The 20,364-nt window shown below is 43.8% G+C and overlaps 11 non-coding genes across 11 annotated transcripts; all 11 read left to right on the top strand.

The window, feature by feature from the left end:
- The first annotated feature begins 1,643 nt into the window (after positions 1-1,643).
- LOC141203235 (U2 spliceosomal RNA) lies at positions 1,644-1,833 on the top strand. The gene has a single exon (XR_012274359.1). It is a non-coding gene; the product is annotated as a U2 spliceosomal RNA (small nuclear RNA).
- A 6,204-nt stretch (positions 1,834-8,037) lies between these two features.
- Positions 8,038-8,220, top strand: LOC141203209 (U2 spliceosomal RNA). The gene has a single exon (XR_012274340.1). It is a non-coding gene; the product is annotated as a U2 spliceosomal RNA (small nuclear RNA).
- Positions 8,221-9,335: 1,115 nt separating this feature from the next.
- LOC141203861 (U2 spliceosomal RNA) lies at positions 9,336-9,526 on the top strand. Its single transcript, XR_012274884.1, has one exon. It is a non-coding gene; the product is annotated as a U2 spliceosomal RNA (small nuclear RNA).
- Positions 9,527-10,641: 1,115 nt separating this feature from the next.
- On the top strand, positions 10,642-10,832 carry LOC141203475 (U2 spliceosomal RNA). The gene has a single exon (XR_012274517.1). It is a non-coding gene; the product is annotated as a U2 spliceosomal RNA (small nuclear RNA).
- Positions 10,833-11,947: 1,115 nt separating this feature from the next.
- On the top strand, positions 11,948-12,138 carry LOC141203476 (U2 spliceosomal RNA). The gene has a single exon (XR_012274518.1). It is a non-coding gene; the product is annotated as a U2 spliceosomal RNA (small nuclear RNA).
- Positions 12,139-13,253: 1,115 nt separating this feature from the next.
- LOC141203477 (U2 spliceosomal RNA) lies at positions 13,254-13,444 on the top strand. Its single transcript, XR_012274519.1, has one exon. It is a non-coding gene; the product is annotated as a U2 spliceosomal RNA (small nuclear RNA).
- A 1,109-nt stretch (positions 13,445-14,553) lies between these two features.
- LOC141203479 (U2 spliceosomal RNA) lies at positions 14,554-14,744 on the top strand. Its single transcript, XR_012274521.1, has one exon. It is a non-coding gene; the product is annotated as a U2 spliceosomal RNA (small nuclear RNA).
- Positions 14,745-15,853: 1,109 nt separating this feature from the next.
- LOC141203480 (U2 spliceosomal RNA) lies at positions 15,854-16,044 on the top strand. The gene has a single exon (XR_012274522.1). It is a non-coding gene; the product is annotated as a U2 spliceosomal RNA (small nuclear RNA).
- Positions 16,045-17,159: 1,115 nt separating this feature from the next.
- On the top strand, positions 17,160-17,350 carry LOC141203814 (U2 spliceosomal RNA). The gene has a single exon (XR_012274839.1). It is a non-coding gene; the product is annotated as a U2 spliceosomal RNA (small nuclear RNA).
- A 1,115-nt stretch (positions 17,351-18,465) lies between these two features.
- Positions 18,466-18,656, top strand: LOC141203764 (U2 spliceosomal RNA). Its single transcript, XR_012274791.1, has one exon. It is a non-coding gene; the product is annotated as a U2 spliceosomal RNA (small nuclear RNA).
- A 1,115-nt stretch (positions 18,657-19,771) lies between these two features.
- Positions 19,772-19,962, top strand: LOC141203481 (U2 spliceosomal RNA). The gene has a single exon (XR_012274523.1). It is a non-coding gene; the product is annotated as a U2 spliceosomal RNA (small nuclear RNA).
- The last annotated feature ends 402 nt before the right edge of the window (positions 19,963-20,364 follow it).

The following is a 20,364-nucleotide window of genomic DNA, read 5'->3' on the forward strand; positions in this document are numbered from 1 at the left end:
CATAGATTTCTTTTTAGAGTTTTAAAAAGAATGGGTATCCCTAATATGCTTTTAAATTGTATTAAGATTTTATATAAAAATTGTTTTAGTCAAATTTCTCTTAATGGCTTTTTAACAGATGGAGTTCCCCTTGAGTCCGGAGTGAAGCAGGGATGCCCCTTGTCGCCCATCCTGTTCATCTGCGCCATGGAGCCCCTGCTGAGCGCAATAAGGAAAGACAAAGTGATTAGAGGGGTTCCTGTTCCTGGCGGAGGTGGCAGTGATGTGAGAGTCTTTGGCTACATGGATGACGTGACGGTTGTGTGCGTGGACCCTGCTTCCCTCCGGAGGGCGGTGTTGCGCATTGATTTTTTTTCCCAGGCATCCGGTTTTAAACTTAATTTAAATAAATCTGAATGTCTGACTTTGGGATCCTGGGACACCGCCCAACTCCCGCAGCTCACTATAAAACGAGACAATGTAAAAATTCTTGGAGTTGTTTTTAACGAGGAGAATGTGGGAACTCAAAGCTGGGAGAATGTCATAGAAAAAATGTCAAAGAAAATATCATTTTGGGGTTTGAGGTCCCTAACAATGGAGGGGAAAATTTTAATTATAAAATCAGTGTTGTTACCCCTCATACTGTATATAGCTATGGTGTACCCCCCCTCTGATGTTTTAATTAAAAAAATGACTAGGATGATCTTTATGTTTTTATGGAACTCCAAAATGGAAAAATTAAGGCGAGAAATAATGAGGAAGAATAAAATGAACGGCGGAAGGGATGTCCCCGACTTACATATTTATTTGTATTTAAATTATTTCTGCTTTTGTTTCAAACATTTTAATGGTAATAGTGCGCTAAGTTATTTTTTAAAATATACTTGTGGGATGATTTTTAAAAGATGGTTTAAGTTGTCGTTGAATTCCCCTGTTTTACTATGCCCCCCCAAACACCAAGCAATCTTAGAAAAGACTGTTCGATTTTATAGCCTTGGTGATTTTAATATGGACATTTTTAAAGACCGCAAGAAGCTTTTATCTTTTCTGAGGAGGAATGAAGATGTGACCCCCATAGTAAATTTCTCAGAAGAGAGGTCGAAGCAAGTTTGGAAGAATGTCTTCGGGAAATTCTTAGCAAATGGACATAAGGATATCGCATGGATGGTGGTCCACCAGTGCCTCCCCACCAGAGAGTTTCAACACAGGAGAGGCCTGGTGGCCAGAGCCAAATGCCCCAGAGACTCATGTGTTTATGACGAAACCACCTTGCACCTTATGTGGAATTGCCCATTTGCACAGGAACTTTGGCACAAAGTTGGGATTCTTTTAAAATGGACTTGCGGTTTAAGAGATTTTAACCATGAATATGTTTTATATGGCCTTTTTAAATGTCCGACCCCTCAACAGTATTGTATATGTTGGTGTATGATTAACTGTTTTAAAGACGCCCTTTGGAAGGCACGCAATATTTTACTTTTTAAACGTGATGCTATTTCTGTGAAGGATTGTCTTAAAATTGCTTTTAGCCAGATGTATATTTATTACTTGAGGGATGTCAAATGTATTGGGAGAAGGGATGCCAATCGTATATGGGGTTTTTATGGGTGGAATTCTGTGTTTTAATAATGTACTGTTTGTGTTGTTGTTTTTGATTGTAAACCATCTTTTACGCACTTAATAAAATATGTTGAAACCTGATCTGTTCTTATCAGTTTAATATCTGATACGTCCCCTATCTGGGGACCATATATTAAATGGATTTTTAGAACAGGGAGATGGAAAAAGAGCTTGCTCTGTCCACTCCACGCATTGACCTGGTATTGCAGTATCTCCAGGACCGGTGCACCCCTTCTTTAATGCAGTTTCTAAAATCAGAAAGAATTGAATTCAATGTTTTTTGTTCATTTTGCTTGTTTGTCGGATTTTGGGATGGACTCTTTGGCTTTGCTTTTCTTCTCCTCATTGGATTTTTCATGTTCAAAGTTGCAGAAGCCAGATTACAAGCTCATTTTGGTTCAACTTCAGCAACTGTGCATTGCATTGCCATGTAATGTGATGCAATGCTATCTTTCTAGCTCTCCCTTTTTACTTCCTTTTGGATAAACAGACATATTAGGCAAGCATTTTGGAGCTTTCACCTAAATAACTACAGGTGGTGAGATAAGCTGCACAATATAATTGACCTTTCAGTATATTGTTGCACACACACCATCTATTTAGCAAATGCCCTTGTTATCAACAGCAGCCTTTTAAACTCACCTGAGCTAACAGGTATGTGCGCTGGTTACTCTGCTGCGCTTAAAATTTCTTTTTTGGTTTGCTACAATGCCTTTTCTGAAACGTTGTCTCCTTCTGCTGGAACACTGACTTCTTTCATTTAATGCCTGCAGACTATAAAAGAGAACCCAACCCAAAAAGTTTGGTTGATTAGTCTGTGGCATTCTGTTAAACTGTTGCTTATGGCGGTCTCTGTAAGCTTCTCAGCGACATTCAGCCAGCCAGGTATCCTGCCTGCAGTAGATGGAATGTGGCAATGGAACGCTGGCTGCGCGTGTCATAATAGGCTCTGAGCCTTTATATACCTGTGCACAGCAGCAGCCACCTTCAGTCTGCTGCTGGACAGCCAGCAGCAGCAGCAGCAGGAGAGGTATGTAATCAGGAGCCCTCCTGCTAAGGGTAGACAGCTGCTCGTTCCACCCCACCCCCCGCCTTAATTGGTTCTCCTCCCTTCCAACGGTGTTGAGGCGGGTGGGAACAGCAGGGGGTGAAGGTGCTGTGTTTAAAGAGGTGGAGTTATGCAGATCTAAAACGCGTGGATTGCAGCAGCAGCAAGCCGAAAAGTGCAGGCATGTAAGGGATCTAGAGGTTGACAACATGTCTTCTTAACGGGAGTCCAGGAGCTCATCTCCACAAATGGACTTTTCAGGATCCTTGGGTGGCTCCGTAGTTTGAAACCAATTCTGGTTATCGCTTCTCGGCCTTTTGGCTTCGATCTTACAGCTTGTCTGTTTGGTTGTTGTCTATCTGGGTGCTTCCGGTACCCTCTCTCTCGGCCTGGGGGGATCGTTCCTCTTCGGAGGGACTTCACCCCCCTGCTGCTATAGGGAGAGAGGCTTAGTCCGGGAGCAACGGGAAGTGATCCCCTAAAAAGGCATATGCCTTTTTTTTCTTTCCGTAGTTGGCGTACTTTTTTTGGAAGAAATGCCGGCTGTGCTGTCATATGCATCGGGTGAACCCCGGATGAGAAATACAGTGCGAATTGACGTTTTGGAGAAGTTTCGCTGTGAGAAAAACATCCAGTATGTTTGCAACATCATCCTTCTTGGACTTCTGGGATTTAGTAGAGAGGACATCTTCTGCTTCCAGGACAACGAATCGAAAGGTACCTACACCATCACTTTTAGGAGTCAAGGGTGCTGCCAACAACTGGTCCAGAAAGTGAATGAAAATAGCCACATGGACGAAATGGAAGGTTTGATTTTTTCCTTATTATTTGTTTATGAAGAAGTCCAGATTGTGGTTCACTTCCCTAACCCTTTTGTGGAAGTGCTGGATATTTTGACTTTCTTGCGTCGCTATTGCGATGACGTGTCCTTTTTAGGAAAAATTAAAAATGCAGTTAATTTTTGGTGTGGGAAGCGGAGGTTCCTGGCACGATTAAAGAAGGATCCAACGGGAGTCGGAGGAACACAGCACCCTCCCTCCACCTTCACAATCGGGAAGAGCCGAGGATACCTCTTCTATCAAGGTATGCCCTTGTATTGTAGGAATTGTGGCACAATGGGGCATACCCAAGACGCTTGCCAGGAGAGGAGGGCTGCCCGTTGTAATAATTGCAGCCAGTATGGACACTTGACGAAAGACTGTCCTCACAAGAAACAGTGTAATCTGTACGGGGAGGATGGACATGTATTCCGGAGTTGCCCCCAGAGAACCAAGGTACGGACATATGCAGAGGCAACTGGGGGTCCCTGGCGAAGACAATCTCTAGCTCGCCCCTCAGTGTCCGTCGGGGAGGATCCCCTTGACAGGACTGAGCTAAGCTCTACTGGCCCCTCTGTAGTGGAGGTGGCAAAGAAGAAGCCCCCGCAAAAAGGGGACTATGGGCGGTCCGTCCAGGGACCGGAGCAGGGATGCTCTTCTGTTCGGGAGGGTGTCTCTGTGTCGATGGCCCCTGAAGATGTGTGTGTTTCTGGTGTGCTGGAGCAGGGTGCCCCCAGTATGTTGGCACTGGTGGGCCCTGCTGCGAAGGCCCCAGATGCTATTCAAGTGTCGAGCCAGCAGGACGCAGTGTGTTTTTCCCTAGGTGACGACCTCGAGAAGAGAGACCATGAGGCAGTAGTGGGAGAAGATTGCACTAGTGACCTACCTGAACCCAGCGGGAAAAAGATGCGTGCGGATGTCTGTCCGGATTCACCGGATGTTTCCTTGGGTGTCGGTGATTTGTGGCTGCAGGGAGCAGGAGCTGGATACCCGGTCACTGCCTCGGATCCAATGAACATTTCCTTTTCCCCGGAGTCAGGGATCTTGGAGGCACTGTTGGATCATAGTCCTGAACAGGTCAAGATGATTCTGGATGACTCCCTCCCACCTTGACTTTAATGCCGTCCATAAAATGCCTCTCACTGAATGTGAGATCTTTAAAGAGCCCTGTTCGCAGGGCTGCTCTTTTTCAATATTTAGAGACTTTAGACTTTGATGTGTGTTTATTGCAGGAATGTGGACTACAACACTCAATTAATTATGACGAGCTTAAAAAGGATTGGAAGTCGGGACCGTCAGTGTGGTCCGGCTCAAATGTGAATAGGTCTGCTGGAGTGGGTTTGCTCTGTCGTGGTAATAACATCGTGTTTTCCTCTGTTACAGAGATTACACCAGGCAGGGCAATGTTAGTACATTTGCATATTAATAATTTTAGTTTTCGCATAATTAATGTGTATGCTCCTCCCGACAAGCAAGAGCGCATCCAATTGTTTGAAATTTTGCCTGTATTTTGTGTTGGGTCTTCTCCCCTCCTGATAGGTGGGGATTTCAACTGCCTTAGTGTCAGCGAACAACGAGTAGGAGGGGACCCTCTCCGTAAGTTGGATAAGTCATGTTTTCTGCTAAAAAATTTTCAAACTGATTTTAAGCTATGCGATGCCTGGAGGTCTCTTTCACCGACGGACCCTGGATTTACATGGTCCGGTCGGGGAGTGGCCTCTAGGATCGATTTTATGTTTTTATCTGTGGATTTTAAGCCGGTGATGTTTGATCTAATGTCTAATTTATTTTCCGATCACAAAATGTTAAAATTACAGTTAGAATACCAAGGAGAGCAGAGAATAAACAAAGGACTGTGGCGTTTGGGGACACATCTGCTGGAGGATCCTCAGATAAGGTCGGATTTTTGTACAGCCTACCAGGAATGGAGACAACATAGGCCTCCTTATATAAAAATGTTGTCTTGGTGGGAAAAGATTAAAAATAAAATTAGGCTTTTTTTTATCACGGCAGGGAGGAAGAAATCAAGACAGAAAAAACAATTTTTCTCAAATCTAAATACTAGGCTGCAGACACTTTATAAATTTAAAGAGATTGGGTTGGAGGTGGAGGAAGACATTGTCAGCCTAAAAGCAGAAATACATACACTTTTGGAGCAGAAGGGGAGAGAGGTTATTTTTAATTCAAAGGTAAAGCAGTTAGAAGAAGATGAAAAATGTACACGCTTCTTTTTTAAAAAAGCAATGGAGAGGAAAGATGCGATTACTTGTTTAGGTGAAGAATCCACTATACAGGGCATGAAGAACGTGGCTTTTGATTTTTACCGACTCCTTTTTAGTGAGAAAAGTGTGGATGATTCCTTTTTACAAGATGCTCTTAATGTCCTAGATTTTAAGTTGAATCAGTCAGATCAGGAGTTTTTAATACGGGATTTTAGCTTAGAGGAACTTTTTAACATTTTTAAAAGTTTTTCAAAGGGCAAAGCTCCGGGAGCAGACGGTCTCCCCGTCGAATTTTATCTGACTTTCTGGGATATTTTAAAGGATGATCTTTTAGCACTTTTTAAGGAGGTTTTTAAGTGTAAACGGTTGCCCAAGGGATGGAGGAGGGGAATAGTGTCCTTGATCTTTAAAAAGAAAGGGGCTCGTGAGGACCTTGCAAATTGGAGGCCTATCACCCTCCTCAACATGGATTATAAAGTATTAGCCAAATTTATTGCATGCCGGCTTAAAATGATAATTGATAAGTTGATACAACCAGAACAAGTTTGTGGTGTACCGGGAAGGAGTATTGCGGAGGTGTTAAATGTCATAAGAGATGCAATATGGTATACTAGGGATCGTGGTCAGAATTTAGCCCTGTTGGCGCTGGACATTGAGAAGGCGTTCGACAGGGTATCGCACAAGTATCTTTTTAGTGTTTTAAAGAAGATGGCGATCCCGGATTTTATCATGTCTCTAATTAAGATTTTGTATAAAGATTCATATTGTCAAATCTCTGTTAATGGCTTCTTAACAGGTGAAATACCGCTGGAATCCGGAGTGAAGCAGGGCTGCCCTTTGTCCCCGATCCTGTTTATTTGTGCTATGGAGCCTTTATTATGCCAAATTAGGAAAGATAAAGTGATCCGTGGGGTCCCTGTTCCGGGTGGAGGGGGGGCCCAAATTAAAGTCTTCGGGTATATGGACGATGTTACTGCCATCTGCACGGATCCTGCTTCCCTCCGGAGGGTGGTGAGGTGTACCAGTTTTTTTAGTCAGGCTTCAGGTTTTAAGTTGAATTTTAATAAAACTGAGTGTTTGACAATTGGTTCCTGGGATACAGTGGACCTACCAGCAGTCAAAATGAAGTGTGATAAAGTTAAAATTTTGGGCATTACTTTTAATAAAGAAAATGACGGGGTTGTGAGTTGGGGGGAGGTCCAGGAGAAAATGGTGAAGAAACTATCCTTTTGGAATTTGCGTAGTTTGTCAATCGAAGGGAAAGTTCTAATTATTAAGTCTGTATTATTGCCAATGATGTTATATGTTGCAATTGTGTACCCTCCCTCCGACTTAATGCTCAAAAAGCTGACTCGCTGCATGTTTATATTTATTTGGGGCTCGAAGATGGAAAAAGTAAAACGCACAGAAATGTATAAAAGGCATCAAAATGGTGGAAAGGATGTCCCGGATTTGAGCATGTTTTTGTATATAAATTTCTTCTGTTTCTGTTTTAAGCTTCTTAATTCTAACAGTGTTTTTAGTCTGTTTTTAAAATATACTTGTGGTTATGTTTTTAAGAGATGGCTACGGCCATCCTTATCTTCGCCTGTTTTATTATGTCCCCCAAAGCATCTTATCATCTTAGAGAAAGTATGTAGAAATTATAAATTAAGAGACTTGGATACTGATATTCTTCAAGACCGAAGGAAATTGATAACTCATCTGAGAAGGGAAGAAAGAGTATCTGAAGTAATCAACTTTTCCTGGAGCAGATCCAAGCGAGTCTGGAGGAATGTGTTTGGAAAGTTTCTCGCAAATATTCATAAAGACCTTGCCTGGATGTCCGTCCACCAGTGCGTCCCAACTAGAGACTTTCAGCACAGGAGAGGCCTGGCGGCGCGGGCAAAATGTCCTAGAGACTCGTGTGGAAGTGATGAGACGGTTTTACATCTGTTTTGGAACTGTTTTTATGCGCAAGAACTTTGGCGGAGACTGGGGGTGCTTTTGAAATGGGTTTGTGGTCTGAAAGACTTTTGTCACGAATATGTTTTATACGGACTTTTTAATTGCCCAACTTTACATCAAACCAAAATATGCTGGTGTATAATAAATTGTGCAAAAAGTGCTATGTGGAAAATGAGGAATATTTTGTTGTTCAAACGTGACTGTATTTCCATCAATGATTGTATTAGAATGGTTTTTAGCGAAATGTATATTTATTATTTGAAAGATGTCAAAGATGTGGGTAAACACGAAGCGAATAGAAGATGGTGTTTTTACATGTGGAATACTATTTTGTACTAATAATGTCTGTGGAAAGAGCTCTATTAACGCTGTAAATAAGAATAATGTGTTTTTGTACTTTTTTATATCTGAATAAATTTATGTTGAAACCTTATCTGTTCTTATCAGTTTAATATCTGATACGTCCCCTATCTGGGGACCATATATTAAATGGATTTTTAGAACAGGGAGATGGAAAAAGAGCTTGCTCTGTCCACTCCACGCATTGACCTGGTATTGCAGTATCTCCAGGACCGGTGCACCCCTTCTTTAATGCAGTTTCTAAAATCAGAAAGAATTGAATTCAATGTTTTTTGTTCATTTTGCTTGTTTGTCGGATTTTGGGATGGACTCTTTGGCTTTGCTTTTCTTCTCCTCATTGGATTTTTCATGTTCAAAGTTGCAGAAGCCAGATTACAAGCTCATTTTGGTTCAACTTCAGCAACTGTGCATTGCATTGCCATGTAATGTGATGCAATGCTATCTTTCTAGCTCTCCCTTTTTACTTCCTTTTGGATAAACAGACATATTAGGCAAGCATTTTGGAGCTTTCACCTAAATAACTACAGGTGGTGAGATAAGCTGCACAATATAATTGACCTTTCAGTATATTGTTGCACACACACCATCTATTTAGCAAATGCCCTTGTTATCAACAGCAGCCTTTTAAACTCACCTGAGCTAACAGGTATGTGCGCTGGTTACTCTGCTGCGCTTAAAATTTCTTTTTTGGTTTGCTACAATGCCTTTTCTGAAACGTTGTCTCCCTCTGCTGGAACACTGACTTCTTTCATTTAATGCCTGCAGACTATAAAAGAGAACCCAACCCAAAAAGTTTGGTTGATTAGTCTGTGGCATTCTGTTAAACTGTTGCTTATGGCGGTCTCTGTGAGCTTCTCAGCGACATTCAGCCAGCCAGGTATCCTGCCTGCAGTAGATGGAATGTGGCAATGGAACGCTGGCTGCGCGTGTCATAATAGGCTCTGAGCCTTTATATACCTGTGCACAGCAGCAGCCACCTTCAGTCTGCTGCTGGACAGCCAGCAGCAGCAGCAGCAGGAGAGGTATGTAATCAGGAGCCCTCCTGCTAAGGGTAGACAGCTGCTCGTTCCACCCCACCCCCCGCCTTAATTGGTTCTCCTCCCTTCCAACGGTGTTGAGGCGGGTGGGAACAGCAGGGGGTGAAGGTGCTGTGTTTAAAGAGGTGGAGTTATGCAGATCTAAAACGCGTGGATTGCAGCAGCAGCAAGCCGAAAAGTGCAGGCATGTAAGGGATCTAGAGGTTGACAACATGTCTTCTTAACGGGAGTCCAGGAGCTCATCTCCACAAATGGACTTTTCAGGATCCTTGGGTGGCTCCGTAGTTTGAAACCAATTCTGGTTATCGCTTCTCGGCCTTTTGGCTAAGATCAAGTGTAGTATCTGTTCTTATCAGTTTAATATCTGATACGTCCCCTATCTGGGGACCATATATTAAATGGATTTTTAGAACAGGGAGATGGAAAAAGATCTTGCTCTGTCCACTCCACGCATTGACCTGGTATTGCAGTATCTCCAGGACCGGTGCACCCCTTCTTTAATGCAGTTTCTAAAATCAGAAAGAATTGAATTCAATGTTTTTTGTTCATTTTGCTTGTTTGTCGGATTTTGGGATGGACTCTTTGGCTTTGCTTTTCTTCTCCTCATTGGATTTTTCATGTTCAAAGTTGCAGAAGCCAGATTACAAGCTCATTTTGGTTCAACTTCAGCAACTGTGCATTGCATTGCCATGTAATGTGATGCAATGCTATCTTTCTAGCTCTCCCTTTTTACTTCCTTTTGGATAAACAGACATATTAGGCAAGCATTTTGGAGCTTTCACCTAAATAACTACAGGTGGTGAGATAAGCTGCACAATATAATTGACCTTTCAGTATATTGTTGCACACACACCATCTATTTAGCAAATGCCCTTGTTATCAACAGCAGCCTTTTAAACTCACCTGAGCTAACAGGTATGTGCGCTGGTTACTCTGCTGCGCTTAAAATTTATTTTTTGGTTTGCTACAATGCCTTTTCTGAAACGTTGTCTCCTTCTGCTGGAACACTGACTTCTTTCATTTAATGCCTGCAGACTATAAAAGAGAACCCAACCCAAAAAGTTTGGTTGATTAGTCTGTGGCATTCTGTTAAACTGTTGCTTATGGCGGTCTCTGTGAGCTTCTCAGCGACATTCAGCCAGCCAGGTATAATGCCTGCAGTAGATGGAATGTGGCAATGGAACGCTGGCTGCGCGTGTCATAATAGGCTCTGAGCCTTTATATACCTGTGCACAGCAGCAGCCACCTTCAGTCTGCTGCTGGACAGCCAGCAGCAGCAGCAGCAGGAGAGGTATGTAATCAGGAGCCCTCCTGCTAAGGGTAGACAGCTGCTCGTTCCACCCCACCCCCCGCCTTAATTGGTTCTCCTCCCTTCCAACGGTGTTGAGGCGGGTGGGAACAGCAGGGGGTGAAGGTGCTGTGTTTAAAGAGGTGGAGTTATGCAGATCTAAAACGCGTGGATTGCAGCAGCAGCAAGCCGAAAAGTGCAGGCATGTAAGGGATCTAGAGGTTGACAACATGTCTTCTTAACGGGAGTCCAGGAGCTCATCTCCACAAATGGACTTTTCAGGATCCTTGGGTGGCTCCGTAGTTTGAAACCAATTCTGGTTATCGCTTCTCGGCCTTTTGGCTAAGATCAAGTGTAGTATCTGTTCTTATCAGTTTAATATCTGATACGTCCCCTATCTGGGGACCATATATTAAATGGATTTTTAGAACAGGGAGATGGAAAAAGAGCTTGCTCTGTCCACTCCACGCATTGACCTGGTATTGCAGTATCTCCAGGACCGGTGCACCCCTTCTTTAATGCAGTTTCTAAAATCAGAAAGAATTGAATTCAATGTTTTTTGTTCATTTTGCTTGTTTGTCGGATTTTGGGATGGACTCTTTGGCTTTGCTTTTCTTCTCCTCATTGGATTTTTCATGTTCAAAGTTGCAGAAGCCAGATTACAAGCTCATTTTGGTTCAACTTCAGCAACTGTGCATTGCATTGCCATGTAATGTGATGCAATGCTATCTTTCTAGCTCTCCCTTTTTACTTCCTTTTGGATAAACAGACATATTAGGCAAGCATTTTGGAGCTTTCACCTAAATAACTACAGGTGGTGAGATAAGCTGCACAATATAATTGACCTTTCAGTATATTGTTGCACACACACCATCTATTTAGCAAATGCCCTTGTTATCAACAGCAGCCTTTTAAACTCACCTGAGCTAACAGGTATGTGCGCTGGTTACTCTGCTGCGCTTAAAATTTCTTTTTTGGTTTGCTACAATGCCTTTTCTGAAACGTTGTCTCCCTCTGCTGGAACACTGACTTCTTTCATTTAATGCCTGCAGACTATAAAAGAGAACCCAACCCAAAAAGTTTGGTTGATTAGTCTGTGGCATTCTGTTAAACTGTTGCTTATGGCGGTCTCTGTGAGCTTCTCAGCGACATTCAGCCAGCCAGGTATCCTGCCTGCAGTAGATGGAATGTGGCAATGGAACGCTGGCTGCGCGTGTCATAATAGGCTCTGAGCCTTTATATACCTGTGCACAGCAGCAGCCACCTTCAGTCTGCTGCTGGACAGCCAGCAGCAGCAGCAGCAGGAGAGGTATGTAATCAGGAGCCCTCCTGCTAAGGGTAGACAGCTGCTCGTTCCACCCCACCCCCCGCCTTAATTGGTTCTCCTCCCTTCCAACGGTGTTGAGGCGGGTGGGAACAGCAGGGGGTGAAGGTGCTGTGTTTAAAGAGGTGGAGTTATGCAGATCTAAAACGCATGGATTGCAGCAGCAGCAAGCCGAAAAGTGCAGGCATGTAAGGGATCTAGAGGTTGACAACATGTCTTCTTAACGGGAGTCCAGGAGCTCATCTCCACAAATGGACTTTTCAGGATCCTTGGGTGGCTCCGTAGTTTGAAACCAATTCTGGTTATCGCTTCTCGGCCTTTTGGCTAAGATCAAGTGTAGTATCTGTTCTTATCAGTTTAATATCTGATACGTCCCCTATCTGGGGACCATATATTAAATGGATTTTTAGAACAGGGAGATGGAAAAAGAGCTTGCTCTGTCCACTCCACGCATTGACCTGGTATTGCAGTATCTCCAGGACCGGTGCACCCCTTCTTTAATGCAGTTTCTAAAATCAGAAAGAATTGAATTCAATGTTTTTTGTTCATTTTGCTTGTTTGTCGGATTTTGGGATGGACTCTTTGGCTTTGCTTTTCTTCTCCTCATTGGATTTTTCATGTTCAAAGTTGCAGAAGCCAGATTACAAGCTCATTTTGGTTCAACTTCAGCAACTGTGCATTGCATTGCCATGTAATGTGATGCAATGCTATCTTTCTAGCTCTCCCTTTTTACTTCCTTTTGGATAAACAGACATATTAGGCAAGCATTTTGGAGCTTTCACCTAAATAACTACAGGTGGTGAGATAAGCTGCACAATATAATTGACCTTTCAGTATATTGTTGCACACACACCATCTATTTAGCAAATGCCCTTGTTATCAACAGCAGCCTTTTAAACTCACCTGAGCTAACAGGTATGTGCGCTGGTTACTCTGCTGCGCTTAAAATTTCTTTTTTGGTTTGCTACAATGCCTTTTCTGAAACGTTGTCTCCCTCTGCTGGAACACTGACTTCTTTCATTTAATGCCTGCAGACTATAAAAGAGAACCCAACCCAAAAAGTTTGGTTGATTAGTCTGTGGCATTCTGTTAAACTGTTGCTTATGGCGGTCTCTGTGAGCTTCTCAGCGACATTCAGCCAGCCAGGTATCCTGCCTGCAGTAGATGGAATGTGGCAATGGAACGCTGGCTGCGCGTGTCATAATAGGCTCTGAGCCTTTATATACCTGTGCACAGCAGCAGCCACCTTCAGTCTGCTGCTGGACAGCCAGCAGCAGCAGCAGCAGGAGAGGTATGTAATCAGGAGCCCTCCTGCTAAGGGTAGACAGCTGCTCGTTCCACCCCACCCCCCGCCTTAATTGGTTCTCCTCCCTTCCAATGGTGTTGAGGCGGGTGGGAACAGCAGGGGGTGAAGGTGCTGTGTTTAAAGAGGTGGAGTTATGCAGATCTAAAACGCGTGGATTGCAGCAGCAGCAAGCCGAAAAGTGCAGGCATGTAAGGGATCTAGAGGTTGACAACATGTCTTCTTAACGGGAGTCCAGGAGCTCATCTCCACAAATGGACTTTTCAGGATCCTTGGGTGGCTCCGTAGTTTGAAACCAATTCTGGTTATCGCTTCTCGGCCTTTTGGCTAAGATCAAGTGTAGTATCTGTTCTTATCAGTTTAATATCTGATACGTCCCCTATCTGGGGACCATATATTAAATGGATTTTTAGAACAGGGAGATGGAAAAAGAGCTTGCTCTGTCCACTCCACGCATTGACCTGGTATTGCAGTATCTCCAGGACCGGTGCACCCCTTCTTTAATGCAGTTTCTAAAATCAGAAAGAATTGAATTCAATGTTTTTTGTTCATTTTGCTTGTTTGTCGGATTTTGGGATGGACTCTTTGGCTTTGCTTTTCTTCTCCTCATTGGATTTTTCATGTTCAAAGTTGCAGAAGCCAGATTACAAGCTCATTTTGGTTCAGCTTCAGCAACTGTGCATTGCATTGCCATGTAATGTGATGCAATGCTATCTTTCTAGCTCTCCCTTTTTACTTCCTTTTGGATAAACAGACATATTAGGCAAGCATTTTGGAGCTTTCACCTAAATAACTACAGGTGGTGAGATAAGCTGCACAATATAATTGACCTTTCAGTATATTGTTGCACACACACCATCTATTTAGCAAATGCCCTTGTTATCAACAGCAGCCTTTTAAACTCACCTGAGCTAACAGGTATGTGCGCTGGTTACTCTGCTGCGCTTAAAATTTCTTTTTTGGTTTGCTACAATGCCTTTTCTGAAACGTTGTCTCCCTCTGCTGGAACACTGACTTCTTTCATTTAATGCCTGCAGACTATAAAAGAGAACCCAACCCAAAAAGTTTGGTTGATTAGTCTGTGGCATTCTGTTAAACTGTTGCTTATGGCGGTCTCTGTGAGCTTCTCAGCGACATTCAGCCAGCCAGGTATCCTGCCTGCAGTAGATGGAATGTGGCAATGGAACGCTGGCTGCGCGTGTCATAATAGGCTCTGAGCCTTTATATACCTGTGCACAGCAGCAGCCACCTTCAGTCTGCTGCTGGACAGCCAGCAGCAGCAGGAGAGGTATGTAATCAGGAGCCCTCCTGCTAAGGGTAGACAGCTGCTCGTTCCACCCCACCCCCCGCCTTAATTGGTTCTCCTCCCTTCCAACGGTGTTGAGGCGGGTGGGAACAGCAGGGGGTGAAGGTGCTGTGTTTAAAGAGGTGGAGTTATGCAGATCTAAAACGCGTGGATTGCAGCAGCAGCAAGCCGAAAAGTGCAGGCATGTAAGGGATCTAGAGGTTGACAACATGTCTTCTTAACGGGAGTCCAGGAGCTCATCTCCACAAATGGACTTTTCAGGATCCTTGGGTGGCTCCGTAGTTTGAAACCAATTCTGGTTATCGCTTCTCGGCCTTTTGGCTAAGATCAAGTGTAGTATCTGTTCTTATCAGTTTAATATCTGATACGTCCCCTATCTGGGGACCATATATTAAATGGATTTTTAGAACAGGGAGATGGAAAAAGAGCTTGCTCTGTCCACTCCACGCATTGACCTGGTATTGCAGTATCTCCAGGACCGGTGCACCCCTTCTTTAATGCAGTTTCTAAAATCAGAAAGAATTGAATTCAATGTTTTTTGTTCATTTTGCTTGTTTGTCGGATTTTGGGATGGACTCTTTGGCTTTGCTTTTCTTCTCCTCATTGGATTTTTCATGTTCAAAGTTGCAGAAGCCAGATTACAAGCTCATTTTGGTTCAACTTCAGCAACTGTGCATTGCATTGCCATGTAATGTGATGCAATGCTATCTTTCTAGCTCTCCCTTTTTACTTCCTTTTGGATAAACAGACATATTAGGCAAGCATTTTGGAGCTTTCACCTAAATAACTACAGGTGGTGAGATAAGCTGCACAATATAATTGACCTTTCAGTATATTGTTGCACACACACCATCTATTTAGCAAAAGCCCTTGTTATCAACAGCAGCCTTTTAAACTCACCTGAGCTAACAGGTATGTGCGCTGGTTACTCTGCTGCGCTTAAAATTTCTTTTTTGGTTTGCTACAATGCCTTTTCTGAAACGTTGTCTCCCTCTGCTGGAACACTGACTTCTTTCATTTAATGCCTGCAGACTATAAAAGAGAACCCAACCCAAAAAGTTTGGTTGATTAGTCTGTGGCATTCTGTTAAACTGTTGCTTATGGCGGTCTCTGTGAGCTTCTCAGCGACATTCAGCCAGCCAGGTATCCTGCCTGCAGTAGATGGAATGTGGCAATGGAACGCTGGCTGCGCGTGTCATAATAGGCTCTGAGCCTTTATATACCTGTGCACAGCAGCAGCCACCTTCAGTCTGCTGCTGGACAGCCAGCAGCAGCAGGAGAGGTATGTAATCAGGAGCCCTCCTGCTAAGGGTAGACAGCTGCTCGTTCCACCCCACCCCCCGCCTTAATTGGTTCTCCTCCCTTCCAACGGTGTTGAGGCGGGTGGGAACAGCAGGGGGTGAAGGTGCTGTGTTTAAAGAGGTGGAGTTATGCAGATCTAAAACGCGTGGATTGCAGCAGCAGCAAGCCGAAAAGTGCAGGCATGTAAGGGATCTAGAGGTTGACAACATGTCTTCTTAACGGGAGTCCAGGAGCTCATCTCCACAAATGGACTTTTCAGGATCCTTGGGTGGCTCCGTAGTTTGAAACCAATTCTGGTTATCGCTTCTCGGCCTTTTGGCTAAGATCAAGTGTAGTATCTGTTCTTATCAGTTTAATATCTGATACGTCCCCTATCTGGGGACCATATATTAAATGGATTTTTAGAACAGGGAGATGGAAAAAGAGCTTGCTCTGTCCACTCCACGCATTGACCTGGTATTGCAGTATCTCCAGGACCGGTGCACCCCTTCTTTAATGCAGTTTCTAAAATCAGAAAGAATTGAATTCAATGTTTTTTGTTCATTTTGCTTGTTTGTCGGATTTTGGGATGGACTCTTTGGCTTTGCTTTTCTTCTCCTCATTGGATTTTTCATGTTCAAAGTTGCAGAAGCCAGATTACAAGCTCATTTTGGTTCAACTTCAGCAACTGTGCATTGCATTGCCATGTAATGTGATGCAATGCTATCTTTCTAGCTCTCCCTTTTTACTTCCTTTTGGATAAACAGACATATTAGGCAAGCATTTTGGAGCTTTCACCTAAATAACTACAGGTGGTGAGATAAGCTGCACAATATAATTGACCTTTCAGTATATTGTTGCACACACACCATCTATTTAGCAAATGCCCTTGTTATCAACAGCAGCCTTTTAAACTCACCTGAGCTAACAGGTATGTGCGCTGGTTACTCTGCTGCGCTTAAAATTTCTTTTTTGGTTTGCTACAATGCCTTTTCTGAAACGTTGTCTCCCTCTGCTGGAACACTGACTTCTTTCATTTAATGCCTGCAGACTATAAAAGAGAACCCAACCCAAAAAGTTTGGTTGATTAGTCTGTGGCATTCTGTTAAACTGTTGCTTATGGCGGTCTCTGTGAGCTTCTCAGCGACATTCAGCCAGCCAGGTATCCTGCCTGCAGTAGATGGAATGTGGCAATGGAACGCTGGCTGCGCGTGTCATAATAGGCTCTGAGCCTTTATATACCTGTGCACAGCAGCAGCCACCTTCAGTCTGCTGCTGGACAGCCAGCAGCAGCAGCAGCAGGAGAGGTATGTAATCAGGAGCCCTCCTGCTAAGGGTAGACAGCTGCTCGTTCCACCCCACCCCCCGCCTTAATTGGTTCTCCTCCCTTCCAACGGTGTTGAGGCGGGTGGGAACAGCAGGGGGTGAAGGTGCTGTGTTTAAAGAGGTGGAGTTATGCAGATCTAAAACGCGTGGATTGCAGCAGCAGCAAGCCGAAAAGTGCAGGCATGTAAGGGATCTAGAGGTTGACAACATGTCTTCTTAACGGGAGTCCAGGAGCTCATCTCCACAAATGGACTTTTCAGGATCCTTGGGTGGCTCCGTAGTTTGAAACCAATTCTGGTTATCGCTTCTCGGCCTTTTGGCTAAGATCAAGTGTAGTATCTGTTCTTATCAGTTTAATATCTGATACGTCCCCTATCCGGGGACCATATATTAAATGGATTTTCAGAACAGGGAGATGGAAAAAGAGCTTGCTCTGTCCACTCCACGCATTGACCTGGTATTGCAGTATCTCCAGGACCGGTGCACCCCTTCTTTAATGCAGTTTCTAAAATCAGAAAGAATTGAATTCAATGTTTTTTGTTCATTTTGCTTGTTTGTCGGATTTTGGGATGGACTCTTTGGCTTTGCTTTTCTTCTCCTCATTGGATTTTTCATGTTCAAAGTTGCAGAAGCCAGATTACAAGCTCATTTTGGTTCAACTTCAGCAACTGTGCATTGCATTGCCATGTAATGTGATGCAATGCTATCTTTCTAGCTCTCCCTTTTTACTTCCTTTTGGATAAACAGACATATTAGGCAAGCATTTTGGAGCTTTCACCTAAATAACTACAGGTGGTGAGATAAGCTGCACAATATAATTGACCTTTCAGTATATTGTTGCACACACACCATCTATTTAGCAAATGCCCTTGTTATCAACAGCAGCCTTTTAAACTCACCTGAGCTAACAGGTATGTGCGCTGGTTACTCTGCTGCGCTTAAAATTTCTTTTTTGGTTTGCTACAATGCCTTTTCTGAAACGTTGTCTCCCTCTGCTGGAACACTGACTTCTTTCATTTAATGCCTGCAGACTATAAAAGAGAACCCAACCCAAAAAGTTTGGTTGATTAGTCTGTGGCATTCTGTTAAACTGTTGCTTATGGCGGTCTCTGTGAGCTTCTCAGCGACATTCAGCCAGCCAGGTATCCTGCCTGCAGTAGATGGAATGTGGCAATGGAACGCTGGCTGCGCGTGTCATAATAGGCTCTGAGCCTTTATATACCTGTGCACAGCAGCAGCCACCTTCAGTCTGCTGCTGGACAGCCAGCAGCAGCAGCAGCAGGAGAGGTATGTAATCAGGAGCCCTCCTGCTAAGGGTAGACAGCTGCTCGTTCCACCCCACCCCCCGCCTTAATTGGTTCTCCTCCCTTCCAACGGTGTTGAGGCGGGTGGGAACAGCAGGGGGTGAAGGTGCTGTGTTTAAAGAGGTGGAGTTATGCAGATCTAAAACGCGTGGATTGCAGCAGCAGCAAGCCGAAAAGTGCAGGCATGTAAGGGATCTAGAGGTTGACAACATGTCTTCTTAACGGGAGTCCAGGAGCTCATCTCCACAAATGGACTTTTCAGGATCCTTGGGTGGCTCCGTAGTTTGAAACCAATTCTGGTTATCGCTTCTCGGCCTTTTGGCTAAGATCAAGTGTAGTATCTGTTCTTATCAGTTTAATATCTGATACGTCCCCTATCCGGGGACCATATATTAAATGGATTTTTAGAACAGGGAGATGGAAAAAGAGCTTGCTCTGTCCACTCCACGCATTGACCTGGTATTGCAGTATCTCCAGGACCGGTGCACCCCTTCTTTAATGCAGTTTCTAAAATCAGAAAGAATTGAATTCAATGTTTTTTGTTCATTTTGCTTGTTTGTCGGATTTTGGGATGGACTCTTTGGCTTTGCTTTTCTTCTCCTCATTGGATTTTTCATGTTCAAAGTTGCAGAAGCCAGATTACAAGCTCATTTTGGTTCAACTTCAGCAACTGTGCATTGCATTGCCATGTAATGTGATGCAATGCTATCTTTCTAGCTCTCCCTTTTTACTTCCTTTTGGATAAACAGACATATTAGGCAAGCATTTTGGAGCTTTCACCTAAATAACTACAGGTGGTGAGATAAGCTGCACAATATAATTGACCTTTCAGTATATTGTTGCACACACACCATCTATTTAGCAAATGCCCTTGTTATCAACAGCAGCCTTTTAAACTCACCTGAGCTAACAGGTATGTGCGCTGGTTACTCTGCTGCGCTTAAAATTTCTTTTTTGGTTTGCTACAATGCCTTTTCTGAAACGTTGTCTCCCTCTGCTGGAACACTGACTTCTTTCATTTAATGCCTGCAGACTATAAAAGAGAACCCAACCCAAAAAGTTTGGTTGATTAGTCTGTGGCATTCTGTTAAACTGTTGCTTATGGCGGTCTCTGTGAGCTTCTCAGCGACATTCAGCCAGCCAGGTATCCTGCCTGCAGTAGATGGAATGTGGCAATGGAACGCTGGCTGCGCGTGTCATAATAGGCTCTGAGCCTTTATATACCTGTGCACAGCAGCAGCCACCTTCAGTCTGCTGCTGGACAGCCAGCAGCAGCAGCAGCAGGAGAGGTATGTAATCAGGAGCCCTCCTGCTAAGGGTAGACAGCTGCTCGTTCCACCCCACCCCCCGCCTTAATTGGTTCTCCTCCCTTCCAACGGTGTTGAGGCGGGTGGGAACAGCAGGGGGTGAAGGTGCTGTGTTTAAAGAGGTGGAGTTATGCAGATCTAAAACGCGTGGATTGCAGCAGCAGCAAGCCGAAAAGTGCAGGCATGTAAGGGATCTAGAGGTTGACAACATGTCTTCTTAACGGGAGTCCAGGAGCTCATCTCCACAAATGGACTTTTCAGGATCCTTGGGTGGCTCCGTAGTTTGAAACCAATTCTGGTTATCGCTTCTCGGCCTTTTGGCTAAGATCAAGTGTAGTATCTGTTCTTATCAGTTTAATATCTGATACGTCCCCTATCTGGGGACCATATATTAAATGGATTTTTAGAACAGGGAGATGGAAAAAGAGCTTGCTCTGTCCACTCCACGCATTGACCTGGTATTGCAGTATCTCCAGGACCGGTGCACCCCTTCTTTAATGCAGTTTCTAAAATCAGAAAGAATTGAATTCAATGTTTTTTGTTCATTTTGCTTGTTTGTCGGATTTTGGGATGGACTCTTTGGCTTTGCTTTTCTTCTCCTCATTGGATTTTTCATGTTCAAAGTTGCAGAAGCCAGATTACAAGCTCATTTTGGTTCAACTTCAGCAACTGTGCATTGCATTGCCATGTAATGTGATGCAATGCTATCTTTCTAGCTCTCCCTTTTTACTTCCTTTTGGATAAACAGACATATTAGGCAAGCATTTTGGAGCTTTCACCTAAATAACTACAGGTGGTGAGATAAGCTGCACAATATAATTGACCTTTCAGTATATTGTTGCACACACACCATCTATTTAGCAAATGCCCTTGTTATCAACAGCAGCCTTTTAA

Source organism: Phyllobates terribilis, unplaced genomic scaffold, assembly GCF_046119375.1.
Source record: "Phyllobates terribilis strain yellow unplaced genomic scaffold, ASM4611937v1 Scaffold_124__1_contigs__length_5142088, whole genome shotgun sequence".
Lineage (NCBI taxonomy): Eukaryota > Metazoa > Chordata > Amphibia > Anura > Dendrobatidae > Phyllobates > Phyllobates terribilis.